This window comes from Ictidomys tridecemlineatus, chromosome 12 (assembly GCF_052094955.1).
Source record: "Ictidomys tridecemlineatus isolate mIctTri1 chromosome 12, mIctTri1.hap1, whole genome shotgun sequence".
NCBI classification, from domain to species: Eukaryota; Metazoa; Chordata; class Mammalia; order Rodentia; family Sciuridae; genus Ictidomys; species Ictidomys tridecemlineatus.
In genome coordinates, this window is record NC_135488.1 from 52,515,162 (window position 1) to 52,533,883 (window position 18,722).

An 18,722-nucleotide genomic window follows, 5' to 3' on the forward strand; every position below is an offset into this window, starting at 1 on the left:
TTGAAGTTCACAGATTCTAGTACTAAAGAAACACAGTGGGTTTATTCTTAACTGCATTCCATTATGAGATCTGGGAATTATTATTTTTTTCTGATATAGCATCCTCCCAATCTGTGATAATGAAATCAAGCACATCCATAATGGGAGGAAAATCAAAGTCTGTGGTATGTCCCAACTACTGTAATACCAGCAGCACAGTAGAAAAAAAGCATGAAGTTCTCTTGTTTCTATGACAACACCATATGGAAATTTCTCATTTCTAGACAGGCATAAGAGAACAATGAGCATCATAAAGTGGAACTTGGCACTTTTCATTATAAGTGACATTTACATATCTTTGTCCAAAGGAATCAATATTTTTATCTGTTTTTATGTGATCAGATAAGAAACAAATCATCACAATTCTTCAAATTCCTATAGAAATTCTAAAAGAGGGACTATATTCTTTTTCTGTACTTCCTCTCTTGGTAGACCATTGTGTTTCCCAATGAGATGTCAAAGCTTTAATGCAGAATGGACCTCCATCAAACTATGCTCGTATGTTGTATAATTTTTGTGTTGGTAGCAATCAGATCCATGCTGAACACAATGATTTGATTTGTATTTCAATGTTGGAGTTATATATTCATTTGTATGTGGGGTGTGTGTGTGCGTGCGTGTGTGTGTGTGTGTGTGTGTGTGTGTGATGCAGAGATGGAATGAATTTCTAAACCAAAGGCTTCTTTGCTACTCATTATAAATCTGTCTCTCCTTCCCATGAAATCGTTTTCTTCCCACACCTGTCATAATGATTTTCCTCAGCCCCATGCAGTGGCAGTTAATGTAATGCTAAAACCTGCTTACCATACTCTGCAGTGTACATTGTTCCTACTGTAGGAATATTTCTAAACTTTTGGCAGCTGTCAAGATTTTTTCTTGTTTAATTAATCAGATTCCATAATATATATATATATATATTTTATTCTTTTGCATTTGATTGGTAACGCATACTTGGCTTGGATTAGGGACCATCATGTCTGAATATATATTATAGACAGACACCCAAGGACTGCCTAGCAACCCACATGCATTCATCAGAAACCTTAAAAGAATATTATAACTCCACATATGTTGTGGATACTCATTCTTCATATAATACAAATGGAGAAAACAATTTATACTAGTGCTTCTTTTTTTTCCTAGTTATTAATTTGAACAAAATGAAACGTTCAAAATTCTTTATTCTATGAAAGTGTTAATTCTACAAAAGTGATTCCATCTAATATTATCCTTTACATTTACTTTGAATGCTCTGAACATGCTACTGTGATGCTTTCCAACAGCCTCTGTGCTCATCCCGTGCCCCCTTGAGTTTTTCTTTTCTCTCTTTCACAATCAATTATCCCCTCCTTAGCCTCCTCAGATAAAATGCTGTCTCACCAGGTCTCTCTAAGTGTAGAATACAGCTCCGTTTTTACCACAGTGAGGCTCAACTCTCACCCTCAGGCTATCTGACTTGTTTCACAACTATAAGTATCTATTTCAAAATCTCATTTTTAAAACACTGTTATGAAAACAGGCTTCGCATGATGTCATCTCTTCTCTAATGTATTTATATTCTCCAGTACATTTGTATCTAATATATTTATATTTATTAAATCATCACATTGTACCCCATAAGTATATATGATTATAATTTTTCAGTTACAAATAAAATATATATTATTTTTGAATCTAAAAAGATGCCTGGTCTTTTGTTAGACTAGTTTGGTGACTATGCCTGTGTTTTAGGTGAAAGTTCTTTAGTTTACAGATAGCTAGTTCTATAAGAAGGTCTCTACACTGTGGAGCATATTGTGGAATACCATCATAATTTGTACCTGAGTTTTTGATGATCAGAAGGAGTTTTCCACATCCATCACTACATAAGTTGGTAGCAGATTTCCTTCCTTGTTATAATTGAGAAAAAATTAGAGAAGTATCGGTGTAAGTCACAAAGCCTTAGATGAGCATTTATAATTTCCTTCTGTAGGATGTATCCCCAATGAGCTTTTGAACATAAAAAAAAAATGTCAACAGACTGGTATTTCTGTAAGATTCCTTTTAACCTATTTTAGATGACAATTTATGATCTGATAGTCTTCTGAAAAATCTGGATCTTTGTTCCATATCACACTTACACTGCCAAGACTGATTACGTCTCTAAAAATTTCCAAACTCACAGCTACCCCTGGGCCTGAGAAACCAAGAAATTTGTGGTACTTACACAAAAAGAAAACTTCATATGCAATAACTGTGTGTCACATTTGATTTAGTGCCAGAGGTTGATGCCTTCAGAATACATATTGTACCTTTTACAGCCCATGACCAAGGTACTCTTCTAGGAACAGAATCCAGCTAAGTTGCTTTGTCATTGGGGCGTTAGTAAGTGTGATACGAGCTGTGGCTTAGAAGGGCCTGTATATTTGAGCTTGCCCTTTCTTTCCCTGTGCTTGAACATGTGAAAGCAAAATGTGAATGAGCTTGAGTTAGCCTCTACTCTGATAAATCATTTTGAGCAGAACTGAAAGTCTTTAGTTGACAGCCTGCAAACTACCAGACCATATGTGTGAGGCCATCTGTTTTAGCCATTTCATGCTGCATAACAACACCCCAAAAGTAAGTGGTTTAAAACAGCATTTACTTTTCTCCAGAATACAGTATTTAGAAAGAGTTAGGCAGGGTTAGCTCAACTCTCTGCACCTGTCAGCTGAGGCAATTTAAAGGTTGTAAGTTTAAATCATCTGAAGACTTATCTCAGGTGGTGCATGCTGACTCTAAGCTGAGTGTGTCTGTTCACCACAGGGGACTCTCATGTGGTTTTCTGTATGAGCCAGTTTGGAACTCCCCTCAGCATGGCTGACTCTTGAAAAATGGGTTCCTCAAGAAACAAAGACCGAGTTTAAATTGTACAGCCTTTATAAAATTAATTTTGGAAATTATGCATATGGGATAGGTCTGTATGATTCAAAGTGAGAACACACAGATCTCCAATGCAGGAGTGTTGATATTACATGGTAAGAAACACTTTGGAATAGAATATATATTTTTGTGGTTGTACATGGAAAAAGCAATATGACAGATTTTTTTTTTAAATTATCCAGCCCTGAAGAACTTGTCAGCTGACTTGAACCTCTTGAGGAAGCCCAGATGACACCAGTTAAGAATGTCCCTACTGAATTCAGTCCAAGTTGCCAACACAGAACATTATGAGCAGATCCAGGATGATTGAATCAAACTTCTCCCTTTTAGGATGGCTTGCTATGCACTGAAGGATGACTTGGTGATTGTTTCTCAGATACATAGTGCTTCCATAGCAAAAATCTAAAAAATGTGGTGTTGGTTTAGGACCACTCAGTGAGCTAGGGATTGAAAAGCAATGCAGAAGATGCTGGGGATGGCTATAAAAGCAGCAAAGAAACTGTTAGTGTAGCTGTAAAAAAATGATAAGAAAACTCGAGAGATACTGGAAGATGGATGAAGATCCTGTAGTACCTCCATATAAAGAGCAATAGCTGTCATTTTATCACCTTGATAGTATCAGTATGGTCTCCCATATTTTGACCATGCCAACTATTAACTCTATTCTCATATTAAAACAACCTTCATGGAGAATTTTTAGTTTTTAAGATATATTTATTTCCCAATATGTGATCTTCCAGTTCTACCTTTTTTAGTGAGCAAATACCATAATACCCTCTCGCCTTTCTGTTACTGTTTTATAATGTACTTGTCTGAGCTGTTCATTGCAGCAGTCTTTAATATAGGCAGTCATGACTTTTCTCTTGCATTCAACTCTCCAAAAGTATCTTATGAAATGTATTTGTTTGAATTCTAAACTCTGTGCTATGTTAGGTTTATCGTGATTGCTCACAAAATGAAAACTAAAGGCTATCAAGAGTCCTTATAATTTCTCCAAAATATACAATGTTCTTAGAATTTAGAAGTTATCTGTCTTGAGTCATGTAACACAACTGAAATCAAATTGCTTACAAAAGGACACACATAATTGAAAAACTTAGGGTAAATATGATATGGAACAACACTCATTTTATGGCTTAGGTGATTTTTGTTACTTTATCTTAGCCTTATTTCTGTTTGTGCGCTAGCATTAATTCTCTCCTAGAGTATAGCTATTACTATTTGTTTAATAACCTTCTACTGTATCAGTACCAGAAAAAAAAAAAGAGGTCCCCATTCCTGCTATTGCTAAAAGAAACAGAGGGATAGGACTCTGATTTTGTCAACTTGGATAACATGCCTATCATACACCAGATACTCCAGCCAAGAAGCTTAATGCTCAAAACATTGTCAGGGGTCACATGTTTATTTACACCTATGGAGAGAAGGAAAGATTAGACACTAAATGCAATATAACCTTTGAACAAAGGAGCTATGACCCCTTGAAGAAACAAAATCATTTCTACACAAGTTTCAAACCTTCTGTTGTGTCTGTCATCCCAAGTTTTCCTTTTGGTTATATTACTATGTTTGCCTTCTCTTCTTATGATTTTTGAATGGAAAGCTGAGGGAGAGAGCTTAGCTACCTTTAAGCTATTTCATTTCCCTCTGATACCAATGCCCCATACATGACTAAACTGCTATGTAATTTTAAGAATGGCAAATCTTGGTCCATTCCTCACTCATGTCTTTCTATAGGAGGATTTGGAGAATACCATCTATGATCTCAAAAATAAGGAAAAGAAAGAAGACATTGGGAAGTAATGATGTCAAAATAAACAGACATTACATTTGGCTTATAGCATTAATGTTCTGGTTACCTTACTCACAAGTTTCACTTTTGAAGGTATCTTCCCCATTAAAGTGTCTTCATTATTTATCCAAATTTGTCCTCTAAAATGCAATACAAAACCTTGTTTCTGTTCTTAATCCACATGGATCACTGATGAAACAATTATTACTCAATCTCTGTTCCCCTAAAAAATAATTGGATAACAAAAGCTATGATAGGAAGTTCTCTTGTATTTTAAAGTGATTAGTCATCATGTCACAGTTCTCTTTTGGTGCATCTTAAATAGGTTTACATATTTTGAAACTACTTAAATAGGTTTACATAAATAGTTTCATAGACTTTTCAGACAAGCTAGTTATTCTAATCTGTGGAAATTAACTGGGATTTGGACAGTATTGAGTAGAGACCAAAATGCACGTGTGTTTGTGCACTTGTGTGTGGTGTAGAGTGCATATGGATGGGGATTGATAAATGAGGAGATTGAGAGAGAGGGAAATAGGAGAGAAAGAACTTTATGGAAGCAATCTCTAAATGGGCAAGATGAAATTCAGCAAAGAAAAACTATGATATTGTTAAAACATTGGCTAATTAATGTGCATTATTAATGATTATTCAGATACTAAAAGGGATCAGAACAAACCAACTGCAAATATTAACATGGCTTAGTGATAACTGAACATTAATTCTTGAAGAAACATCAAGAGAGGTGCACAAGTCTCCTTTTATATACTTTTTATTAAGGCTAAAGAATAAGAGATTCAATTGATAAAAGGCATTGAAAGGATAATAACACTTTTGCTCATACTTCATGTTTTGTTCCTTCCCATCACGATTTGGATATTTTCAGGTCACTTCCTCAAATCTTTCCATCAGTTTACAGACACTTTGATGAAAATGCCCTCACGTTTCCTTTGCCTTGCTCATCCTGACAACACTAATAGACAATCCTATCTTTTCAACATTAATAGACAATCCTATCTTTTCATAAAATAAGTGTTTCTTATTTTATGCAAAATACCATTAAGGAAAAAGCATTCTATAAATAAAGACAACATTCAAGTTTGTGACTCATTTTAATTACTCTATGAGGACTTTCACAATGCTATTAAAATAAAATCCAGTCCCCCAGTAATATGTAGATTGATGAAGTCTTTCAGGTTTCTCTGTATTCTTTTGTATTAAATTGCTATAGCAAAAATTTGGAAATGTACATTGCCCAATATATGTTTTTGTGGTTTTCTAAAAATTTATTTATAAAAATTTGATTATTCAAATTCATCACTGATTAATAAGGAGAATAGCTAAGATGAAGGTGTTACACCATCTTAATTTGAGATAACTGGTAAATTTAGAAAAACTAGTGTTTGATGTCTTTAATTTTTGCATTCTGTATCTTTTGGAAGACTAAACACTTCATTTTCCCCACCAAGTATCCCATGGCTAAGTAAGTTCTTGTTTACTCAGTATAACTTACTTACTTACTTACTTTATTTATTTATTTATTTTACCAAGGATTTATTCCAGGGGCACTTAATTACTGAGCCACATCTCCAGCCTTTTAAGTATTTTATTTAGAGATAGCTTCTCACCAATTGCTTACAGCCTCCCTAAATTGCTAAGGCTGGCTTTGAACTCGCTATCCTCTAGCCTCAGTCTCCCTAGCAACTGGGATTACAGGTATGCACCTCTGTGCCCAATGCCTATATAATTTATTTATTTCAATAAAGATATATTGAAGAGCCTGGGGCTGGGGCTCAGTGGTAGAGCACTTACTTAGCTCATGTGAGGCACTGGGTTCAATCCTTAGCACTGCATACAAAAATAAGCAAATAAAATAAAGGCATGCTGTCAATTTACAACTACAAAAAATTTAAATGATATATTAAATATTGAATACCTTCAATATAAAAGACAGTAGAAGACACATGAGAAAGAGATCTGACCCAATGAAACCAAGGTGAATTTGAAGAAAAGAGGATATTACTACATACTGGTTGATTATTTGGCTTCTGTTTTAAATTCTATATTTTATCTATATACATACAAAGCAAAGTATTTTCTTTCACTATGATTATATTTTATTTTGTAGAAACAGATGGAATCAACTGTGGTCCATATGAAACTCCTTTTTCTCTAAGGTAGCATCATATAAAATAAGTTTGAAGAGTCCTGCATGGAGCAGATCTGAAAAAAATTAAAATGCATAACTAATTTTTCCACCCTTTGCTTAATGTCACAAATTCTCATGAGACTTGGAATAAATACCAATATGACATTCTGCACAAGAATTTCTAAACCTTGAATATCTCAAATATGCTCTTATTTGCCTTTTCTGTTAGGGCTATAAAAATGTTATAAACTTCAGAAGTTATACATAAATGAAAAACTTTGCAAGCTTTTAAGGTCACTGTCTATAGTCAATGTCATCATTTGGTAAACTCAAATAATTAAAAGCAGGAATATTTTATTGCTCATAATATTTTTTCCACGAAACTCCTGAATGAGTAAATAAATTTAATACTTGCATTTTTTAAAAAAAAATCATTGATATACTTAACTACATACAAATGAGTAGAAATAGTATCTGAGTTTAGAGTTAAAACTATTTCTAAATTTACCACCTATTTCTGGTCATCTGGGTCAAAATAGCACAAACTCATGTACTTCATTTGAAATTTAATTATTCTGATCAACATAGACAGAGAATTAAATTAATTTAAGATGACCTTCAGTGTTTGTTTGTAGAGCAAATTATTTTGCCTAAATGATTTGGTGAATTGGTTTTAACTCCATTATGCCATAATGTGTCCCATTTTAAATGCTCCCCACTTGATATTTATGAACTAGTTAACAAGCTCATTTACTATGAGACTGTAATGTTTTCCAAATTTACTTTGACACTAAATTATAGATCAACATCTTTGAGCCACAGAATATAGATGATTCTCAGCAATTGTATGAATATTTGTTTTATTTTAATGTGTATTTTTGTCTCTCCTCTATAATGTCTCATAGTTTTATTCACTGCTATACATCAATGTCAAGAACAATGCTTGCATTGAGTAAGCATTTGAGATTGTCTAATAAAAGAAACATAGGAAGAAGAAAGAGGTCCAGAAACAGGGAAAAAGGAAGAAAGCAAGCAAGGAAGAGGGGAAGGAGGAATAATACTCATGGATCTAGGATTGAGAGAAACTTATGTGGCTATTCAATTTCTGCCCAGAGCAGTCTATCAATTCTACATTCTTGAGTCTAGAAGATGTAAAGGAAGAAGATGTAAGATGATTTAGCCCTGGGAATTCTCTGCATAAAAGCTCATGGATTATATAGTATTATTTTTCCTGCTCTTGAGGGGTAATCAAGTATAATTATATTATTATTATTATTATTATTATTATTATTATTATTACTTCTCTGTAAGAAGAATCCTGGGAGTAGCCCATCACTTACAGTTCTGGTCCTGAGTTACCAACCAATTATTCAAATAATAGTACCTACAAAGTACTTGCTTTGCATAAGGGAGTGAAAGCTTGTCAGTAAATATTCCAAATTCAGAGTTTGTATCAAAGTTTCAATGAGTCTATAATGTGTTGCATGCTTTGCACTACTTGAGGCGATATGTTCTAGTATGAAAAAAATCAATTATTAGAAAAATTGAGGGTATTGGGAAACAATAAAACTACATTCTAATATTGAGTCTTGTGCTGAGTTTTGCTTGTAGGAACAAAATTGCAAAAATGGCACCAACATTTAAACATCTTTGATATTTGCTATTATCCACCCTAAATTAAGTATGTGTCAATTTTCAAAACTAATTAAAATTTTGTTTCTTCTTATTTAAAAAAAGTCTATGGGAACACAAACTGCTCCAGTTGATGAGGCAATTGGAAAAAAAAAAGTCCTAACCATTATTTTAGTATTATTTTCAAGGAGCCCTGGAAAGTACCATTGTTGAAAATTTTCCAAACTATAGAGAGTTTCTAATAAACTATTCCTGTTGATCACTAGTTTCCTTGGAATCAAAACCACAATAGGCTTCAGCTGCTTTGTTTCAGAATGATACTAGCCTCCACCAATCTCAAAAGACTTCAGGAAGGTTTTTCAGCCATTATTACTACCTTATCACACAACACTATGATTCTAAGTTAAAATAAACAAATTTATATGATAATCCACCTTGTGTTTCCTACTTATCTGTGTAGAATAATTGCTGTGTCTATATTTCAACTCAATCTCTGACAAGCTCTTTTACTATATCTCCCTGAAATCTTAATTTTCATGGTATATTAAAGTGATAAAATATAATAATAATAAAAATATGAAAAAATATAATTATATTTACTTTCTTGAAAGTTCCATTGTATAAATTAAGAAAATATGTCATATATTTGGATAACAATTAACTTCTCATTTGTACTATCACATAGTTCACCAAATATTTTATTTGCCTGAACCACAAATTATTTTTCTTTCAATGATGCTACATACATCCTCTGAAAGCTTCTCAATATGATTCTACTTATTTACCCAATCCACATGTGCTTCTGACCTTTGTCTGGGAGTACAGGTGATTCTTCTGTACCCCATTGCTTTGGCATATGGACCCTTCACTTGCAGATGAAAACTTCATCCTGTTGAACTGGATTCCATTCAATAAGGGCAGCTATTTCCCAAGTTATAGGTTACCAGCAACCAATTCAACATGATTCTTGAATTGTCTAGCATTCTTTAAAGGCTTTGGTTCCTGGATAAATCACCCTCTACCTCACGTTATGCTATCATCATATGAAATTTCAACAGCCATAAGCTCACAGATTCAACAGTGTAGCCTTCATATCCATGGATCCTTATGATGCCCATCTTTGGAATCATGATACACATCTTAATTTTAAATTTGCCACTGATGCTCAGAATAACAACACATATATTGGTGAGCAAAGTGCTTAACTGTTGAAGTTTTTAAATTTAGAACTCCATTTATAACAGCATAGACTTCTTTCCTGATACTTCAATCTGTTGTATCTATTACAAGTAGTAATGCTATCCAAGGCTACAGTTTATTTCTCATTTTCTTTTTATTCCTTCCCTCCTTTCCATTTTCCATCCATCTACCCATTCATATACATAAAGCTACTTTCTCTCTAGACTTCCTTCTATATATATCTAGATCACATAGTACATTATTTCAACCATATTTTAGTAATACTTATATGTTTTCTCTTTTCCTGGCAAAGCCAAAAATTTAGACCAACCAATTCTTTTATATAAATGGTATTATTACTAAACATTTTAATTAATGATATGGATGAAGGAGATGATAAAAGACAGCTTTATAGAATGTGGTGGGAAGAACATTTAAGGAAGAGTTAGCTTTAAATATCCCATGGCAGATATGTACTACAGCAAAATAATTAATTTCTTATGATTTATATTGAAGAGTATATTAGATTCAATTGAGAAAGTAGGGCTTGGTTTTAATTGCTAAACCTTATAATTTACATAATTAATATTTATTCTACTTTTGTGAATGTAAATTTTAATGGATTGCTTTTTTCAGTTTATTTGGTTTGGAATATATATGAATTAATGGTCTTGATATATTTTACAAAATAAATGAGAAAATTAAATTTCATAAATGTATTGTTTTGACTAATACCTAATATAAAACAATTGGATAATAAATATAAATATAGTGCCATTTCTTCAGTTTTTATTAGGCAACTATTAAATAAGTTACTTCAATGTGCAAGGTTTCTAACTGCTGTTCTTCTAATTTCTATAGATTCAAAAGTGAGAAATACAAAAATTAAGGTTATTATGTCTTAAATATTATAATCTAGTGTTTGGAAACATAAACTACTGAAAGAAAACCAAAGAAATTTCAAATGGCTCAAAAATTTGTGAAAAAAACTAAGGTGAATAGCAGATAATTTCATATAAAGAATTACCTTTATTTTTTGGTCACGAAGGCCTCTATTAGAGGGGCATATTGGATGGAAAGTTGAATTACAACAAGAAACAAATCATGTGAAATTCCAAGCAAAGTGATCTAGACAGAGGAAATAAACTACACAATGTCCCTATGAAGGAGAAGAGATTGGTTTTGACCAAGATGAAAGAAGACTATTTGTCAGGAGCACTGTGAACATGAGGAAAAAGGACATACACAGAGATCTTGAGAACAAAATGGAGTCTAGATCCGTTAGAGGACATGGTGAATGGTTAGACTTTCCTGAATCTGTAGTTTGAAGCTGACTCATAATATTACATATACAATATGTTTACATAGTTTTATTATTCGGATGTGAAGTGTCCCTCAAAAGCTCACATGTGAGACAATGAAACAAGGTTTGGAGAAAAAATGATTGGATTATAGTTTTGGCCTAATCATTCGATAATCCCTTCTGGGATTAATTTAGTGTTAACTGGAGACAGGTGGGGTGTGGTTGGAGGAAGTAGCTTATTGGGGGAGTAGCTATGGGGTATATATTTTTATCTTTTTTCCCTTCTCTTTTCAATGATCAGAGAGAGAACATTTAATTTTTGAGAGATTGTGAAGGGAAATCTATGTTTTCTGCTAAAAGAAACTCGGAATTTCATTTTGCCATTAATTTATTCTGTGATCTTATAGAAGTTGTATGGTCTTGGAAATGTTTACCACATTCATAATAAATATAAAATAAATGAAGGATGAACTATATGATCTTGAAATTTCATTCATTTTTTATTCTCTTATTTTAATCAAATATTCTATTATAATCTTCTTGGTTGATATATGTATTTGATTAAATTAAGGTATGAATCACTTCTATTTTTGAATCTATTAACTATACTGAATATTTCTATTCAAAATTTATCATTTGAAAATATAGAATTTTCAATAGAACAAATCATGTTTATATATCTTTCTGTTCTTCAGATTAATAAAATAACAGTATCATATTAAGGACAGAAAAATTATTGCTTTCTTCCCTAAAAATAAAAATAATATAATAGCATCATAGTTTAATAATAATAAGTATTGGGGCCTGGAGTTGTGGCTCGGTGGTAGAGTACTCCCCTAGAGGCACAAGGCACTGGATTTGATCCTCAGCACCATATAAAAATAAACAAATAAAACAAATGTATATAAAATAATAATAACTATTAATAATAATAACAGCATTATACTTTAATTCAGAAGGATCTTGATTGTCTTTTCTTTTCAGAAAACATCACTCAGTCTCTTTACACTTATAACATTATGGTGATTCAACCAAGTGAGCAAGAGAGAACCACTACTATAGACATATAGGTAAGGTATTTACATAAAAGTGGAAAATAAATCAAAGAAAAATTCAAATGTCTTTCCCCTTAGTAAAAGTTCTCAGTTTCCAGTATTGGATCTAAGAATATCTAAGGTTTGATGTAATCTCTTTCTAGGGTGAAGGGTAAATTGTTTTATCTGACTACTTGAACAGTTAGTGGCCTTTTTGGATTTTAAAGGCATTATATCAATCACTTAGGTGAGTTATTCCAACTTATTTACTAAAAAATTATGCTACTAGTTTGGCATAGGTCTAGAAAAAGAGAAGGCTCTGCAATAGGTAAAAAAAAAAAATAGGTTACTTTTGCACTTGGACCACAGGTCTGCAGATCCAATGCTTGATTGGAGTATCAGTGGTCCATAGGTATAGTGTCTGAATCCTCTGGCAGGGCACTTGGGGTAAATTAAAGTCCAGGCCCTTAGAGTTTTAGAGCAAAGTCATGCCATTCTGTGTGGACAATTACTTTCCTTTTCAGTGATAAATATTGTGCTACTATTAGATAAAGAGAGTGAATGCCTAACTATGGCCATTGAGCTATCGTATGAACTGAGTTATCAAACATGAACTAGTTGTTATCTGATTTACTGAGCTATGAAGTAGAGCATGCACAGCGGTATTCTATCATCAAATAGAAATTATATGTACTAGACTGGGACTGAGCACCTGGAAGCTTAAGTAAATTCCTTGAATAAGGAGCTCAAATTCTCATAGCTTCTACTACCTTCTGTACCTTCTGTCCTCTAACTTGCAGTTAGGGCTTTAACAGAAATTCCCTATAATCAAATGATGAGGAAGAAAATGCTCAGACCTGATTTGATGATCCTGCATGATATGCACCATAAAAGTGAGCACCTACAGCCCTACAGTTTTCTTTTGAGACATCTTTGAAGAACAGTAATGAAAGTAATGATGAAAATTCACTTATGGGCAAAATGTTGAGAAGAATACTTGGTCAACTGTACGTCGTCAATCACTTGGCTGCATGACCAAAAACTTAAAAAAAATATATATATAATTACAAAATTAGTGACAAGGAAGTCCAGGAAAGAGAAATGAGTATAAATCTCATTGCATGGGGAAAAATGAAGTGAGATTACAAGCATCCCATGGAAAGTCCTTCAAATGGTGGCCTCAGCAGAAGAAGACTTAAGTATTGTCAAGTAGACAGGATGACCATTTTTGTAGATACCAGTGAGTTCTGTTCCATTCACCATTGTCATTTCTCAGAGGGCTTATGAATAAAGAGGCTGTTTTGGCAGGAATTGAGATAATTCTGTTCTCAACAACATAAATTCCTCCTCACCAAGACTAGCCTGGCTACAGACAGTGCTAAATGCACAATATGCCAATAGCAAAGATCAACAAAGTTCCTGACAGCACAGTCCCTTTGGGTGACCACCTAGCTTACCTCATGGCAGGTTGATTACATTAAACAGCTTACATCACCTGAAGGAGCAATATTTTCTCGTATTGCAATAGACATTGTGGAGGAAAATTTGCCTTTCTTTCATGTAATGGTTCCATAAAAGCCATTATCTGTGAATATACAAAGTGTCTTATCTACCATGGTATTATACAGGATGCTGTTTCTGCTGAAGGAACTAATTTCAAGAAAATGAAGCATGGCAATGGTCCCAATTTCATAATCCACTGATTTTATCATATTTCCCATCATACTGGAGCTCACTTGATAGAACAGTGAAATGGCCTTTTGAAGATTCAGTTCTCTACAAACTAGGTGGCAATGTTTTGTAGAGGAAGACAAGTTCTCCAGGAATTTAAACATGCTCTGAAACAACACCTGATATGTGGTTGTGGTTGCTCCTGTACCTAGAAATCACAGGTTCAGAAATCCATTGTTAGCAAGGACTTCTATGCTTAGTGAATCACTATTAATTTATTTTTCTTCCTGTTCCTGTTTTGTTTTGTTTTGTTTTTTGTTTGTTTTTTACATTCTTGTGGCCTAGTATTTGTCAAAGGGAAGAATGTTTTCAGTTACATATCAACTTAGCTGGAAGTTAATACTGCCTCTGGAGATCCTTTGGGTTCTTTATTTTGATTTTTTAAAATTTTTTAATTTGTTACATATGACAACAAAATGAATTACAATTCATTTTACATATATAGAGCACAATTTTTCATATCTCTGGTTGTATACAAAGTAGAGTAATATCCTTCATGTCTTCATACATGTACTTAGGGTAATGATGACCATCGCATTCCACCATCTTTCCTACCCTTTTGCTCCCTCCTTTCGATGCCCTCCCCTTTTCCCCTTTTCCCTACCTAGAGTTTATTTACTCCTCCCATCCCCACCCACCTACCACAGCATATTATGAATCAGAGAAATTATTTGGCATTTGTTTTGGGGGGGATTGGCTAATTTTACTTAGCATTATATTCTCCAGTTCCACCCATTTACCTGCAAATGCCATGATTTTATTCCCTTTTTAGGCTGAATAATATTCCATTGTGTATATATAACACATTTTCTTTATCCATTCATCTACTGAAGGGCATCTAGTTTGGCTCCACAGTTTAGCTATTGTGAATTGTGCTGCTATAAACATTGATGTGGTTGTGTCCTTTTAGTATCCTGTTTTCATGTCCTTTGGGGTATAGACAGAGGAGTGAGATAGCTGGGCCAAATGGTGGTTCCATTCCCAGTTTTCCAAGGATTCTTCATACTGTTTTCCATATTTGTTGCACCAATTTGCAGTCCTACCAGCAATATATGAGTGGACCTTTTCCCCCACATCCTCACCAACACTTATTGTTGATGTATTCTTAATAGCTGCCATTCTGACTGGAGTGAGATGAAATCTTAGAGTAGTTTTGATTCCATTTCTCTAATTGCTAGAGATGATGAACATTTTTTTCATATATTTGTTGATTGATTGTATATCTTCTTGGCCATTTTATTAACTGGGTTATTTGTCTTTTTTGGTGCTAAGATTTTTGAATTCTTTATATACCCTAGACATTAGTGCTCTATCTGATGTTCCTGTGGTAAGAATTTGTTCCCAATTAGTAGACTTTCTATTTACCTCAGAGATTGTTTATTTTGCTGAGAAGCTTTTTAGTTTGAATGCATCCCATTTATTGATTCTTGATATTAATATTAATTCTTGCACTATAGGAGTCTTATTAAGCAGTCTACCAACCAAGAAAATCCCAGGACTGGATGGATACACAGCCAAGTTCTACAAGACCTTTAAAGAAGAACTAATACCAATACTCTTCAATTTATTTCTGAATTCTTGCTGTTTCTGAATCAATAGGCAAAATGCTGGATGGTATAATGATTCTGGTTACTAAGGGAAAATTAGAGTACTATTCTATAAGAAGTAAGTCAATGAATGTGTCACTTGGGTGTGCCTTAGTTTTTTACCCTGTAGTGACAATCAATGGACAATTGCAACAATCTAACCCAGGCAGAATAATTAATGGCCCAGGTCCATTAGATATGAAGGTTTGTTTCATCCACTAGGTCAAGAACCATGATCAGCTGAGGTGGTTGATTAAGGTAAAGGTAAATGGAATGAGTAGTGGAAGAAGGTAGTTATAAGTAAACACTGTGTCTCATCATAGTAATAAGGACCGAAATAATCATGTGTGTTGCCTCCTGATTTTGTTATAAATGTATATGTGTGTGAATCTTTATTCTCACCCCTTTGTTATTCTTTTATGCAACCTACAGAGAATAAACATAAAGATGGCTTTCTATCATAGTATTTATGTTATGGGATATCAAGAAAAATATTAATCATCACTCAAGGATTTTACATCCTTTTCTGAGGATAGGATTAGTGGGTTTTAGGTTTCATGCTGGATGGTTGTATCATATTAGGCAGACATATGTCCTGGTCATTGTCTTTATTTTGGAGATAATATGGCTTAATGGGATGCATATACATGCCTAGTTAACACGGAGTGAACTTGTGGTCAGTCATTTTGTGTGTCAACTTGATGAGGCTACAGTATATGCAGATACATGATCAAAAAATTTTTGGCTATTTCTAGCAGCGCATCATGAAAGAGTTGAATATTTAAATCAGTAGATTTTAAACAAAACAGACTTATCTCTATATATGGCTAGGTTTCATCCAAATAGTTGAAGGCCTGAAAAAAAAATCCAAAAACACAACAAAGAGCACCCTACACATGTATGTGTATGGATACACACATAAACACACACACATACACACACCCACACAAACATGCACACACAGCATCATCCTAGCAAAATGAATTCCCTAAAGGACTGCTTTTAACCTCATGTACATCATAAGCTTTGCCTGGTTCTACAGCAGATAGCCTTTGGCAGAAAGATAATAATGCCAAGAGCACAGAAATATTTTTCCCATTCCCATGGTTAAAAGTCTATAAGCATCCTTTGAATTGAAGATTGACTTCAAAGTGAAAAAGTATATAAGGGTTTCTCTCTCCCTGATAAGTCCCAAAACTAAACAGAGGAAATACCTCAAAGGAAGTTAAACCCTGTGGGGTATAAGTTACCAACTTGATTGAGCCCATTATTACCCAGAATGGAAATCTAGATATACGAATGTAAATTGTTTTCTTAAGACAAAGGTGCAACTCTTGCTTTAACTTTGATTACCATACAGCTAGAAACAAGGAGATGGTGGGTTTAACTTGTCTCTTTGCTCAACAAGCTTCTTTCCGCTGATCTTTCCTTCCCCACATCATCTGGTGCTTTCTGGGCACTGACAACCAGGTTTGGTGGTATAGGATAGAAAACATCCAACTGAAGTCCTGCTATAATGTTTTATTCACTACAACATAACTGAACAGGTGAGGTTTGGTACCTCTAGTAGCCATCTATCCTTCTTGTGAGAGATGGACCTATCAAAATATATTAGTAAACAGAAACATATACCAAGACAAGGCAGAGTCTAGTTACTAAAAGTGCTACAACAAAACTTTGTGGGATGCTTGGGAGACTGAATCCATGATGTGTACTAACATAATTTAAACTGGTTTTAAAATAGCTCCCTCATCCTACCTCTGTTTTAGTCAGCTTTTTCACTGCTGTGACTAAAAGACCTCACTGGAACAACTGTAGAGGAGAAATAATTCAATTAGGGGACTCGTGGTTTCATAAGTCTCAGCCCATGGACAGTAGGCTCCATTCCTCAGGGCTCCAGGTAAGGTGGAACATCAGGGCAGAAGGGTGTAGTGGAGGAAAGCGCCCCCCCCCATGATGATAAGACAGCAGAGAGAGAAACTCCACTGGCCAAATAAAAACAATAAAACCCCAAAGGCAAGCCCTCAATGACCCACCTCCTGCAGCCATACCCCCTGCTTCCAGTTACCACTCAGTGAACCCTGTCGGGGAATTAATTCACTGAATAGGTTAAGGCTCTCATAACCCAATCATTTCTTCTCCACACCTACTTGCCTTGTCCCACACATGAGCTTTTAGGGGATACCTTACATCTAAACCATATCAACCTCCCATAAATAAATGTGTCAAATAACATCTAGCAACACGCAATACATAACCAGCAATTCTTCTCAGTGCCACAGTTAAGAAAGAATATTGGAAAAGTAATCCCTATTCATATTAGCCACATTCTAGTAGACAAGAGAAATACTGATGTTTGGTTTTCCGAATTTCATTTCTAAGAGTCAAAATGAAAATTGTGAGGATTATAGACTTCTTGCTTTATTTAACCTAACGGCTATCATAGGCAAAGCCTGTATGTAGGTGGCAGGGGTTGAGCTATGGGATCTCTAAGTAACAGACAGAAGTATTCTCGACCATGGCATCAGAGGGTGTTGATGTCATTGGCAAGTGGATTTTATTTCGGCAATATGATGTATTCCAAAGGAAAGAATTTCCTGAATAAATCAATTGATGATTCAACTGTACTATTTTACCAGAGACAGAAACTCTCACTTCACGATGCCTCACCTTTATACTGAATGGATTATATATCACACAGCTTAGAGGTAATTATCTTAGCCTCTCAGCACTTGCCTGCGGCTCCTTTATTTATCTGTGTGTGAACAAACAATGACAGTACAGGAAATCATTGCATGATGAATCCAGGTGAGGCCTTTTGTAAAGTAAAGGCCTCGTTTTATAATAAAATTTATATCATTTCACTTACCCATTTCACAAAATAGAACCTGTTTACATAGAATTTTCAGAAAAAAAATAAAATAAAATCAAGAGGTCTCATTGTCAACTAATGTTGACCTGAGAAATAATATAATAATAGTAAATAAGTGATCTGACGGATTATGTCCCCCGAATAATAATAGTAAATAAATGATTTGAAGGATTATGTCCCCCTAATAATAATAGTAAATAAGTGATCTGATGGATTATGTCCCCCCAATAATTTGCTTTTTAAAATCAAAACCTCTTATTACTGAGAGAAGGCTTTATAACAGAGTTCAACCTCTGAACTCTTAGCAGCAAAATTAAGATAATTAATATTTAATTATGAATTGAATTAGTCTTAAAAGTGAGAACAGGGTTTTTTTTTCCCTAAATGAATAAAAATATCTTTATACATTCTAAGTAAGAATAGAAGACTCACAGACCTTTCATCTCTGATGAAATTTCCACAGATATCGAGAAAATGCACATCAAGAAGTCTCTTTATTGTCAT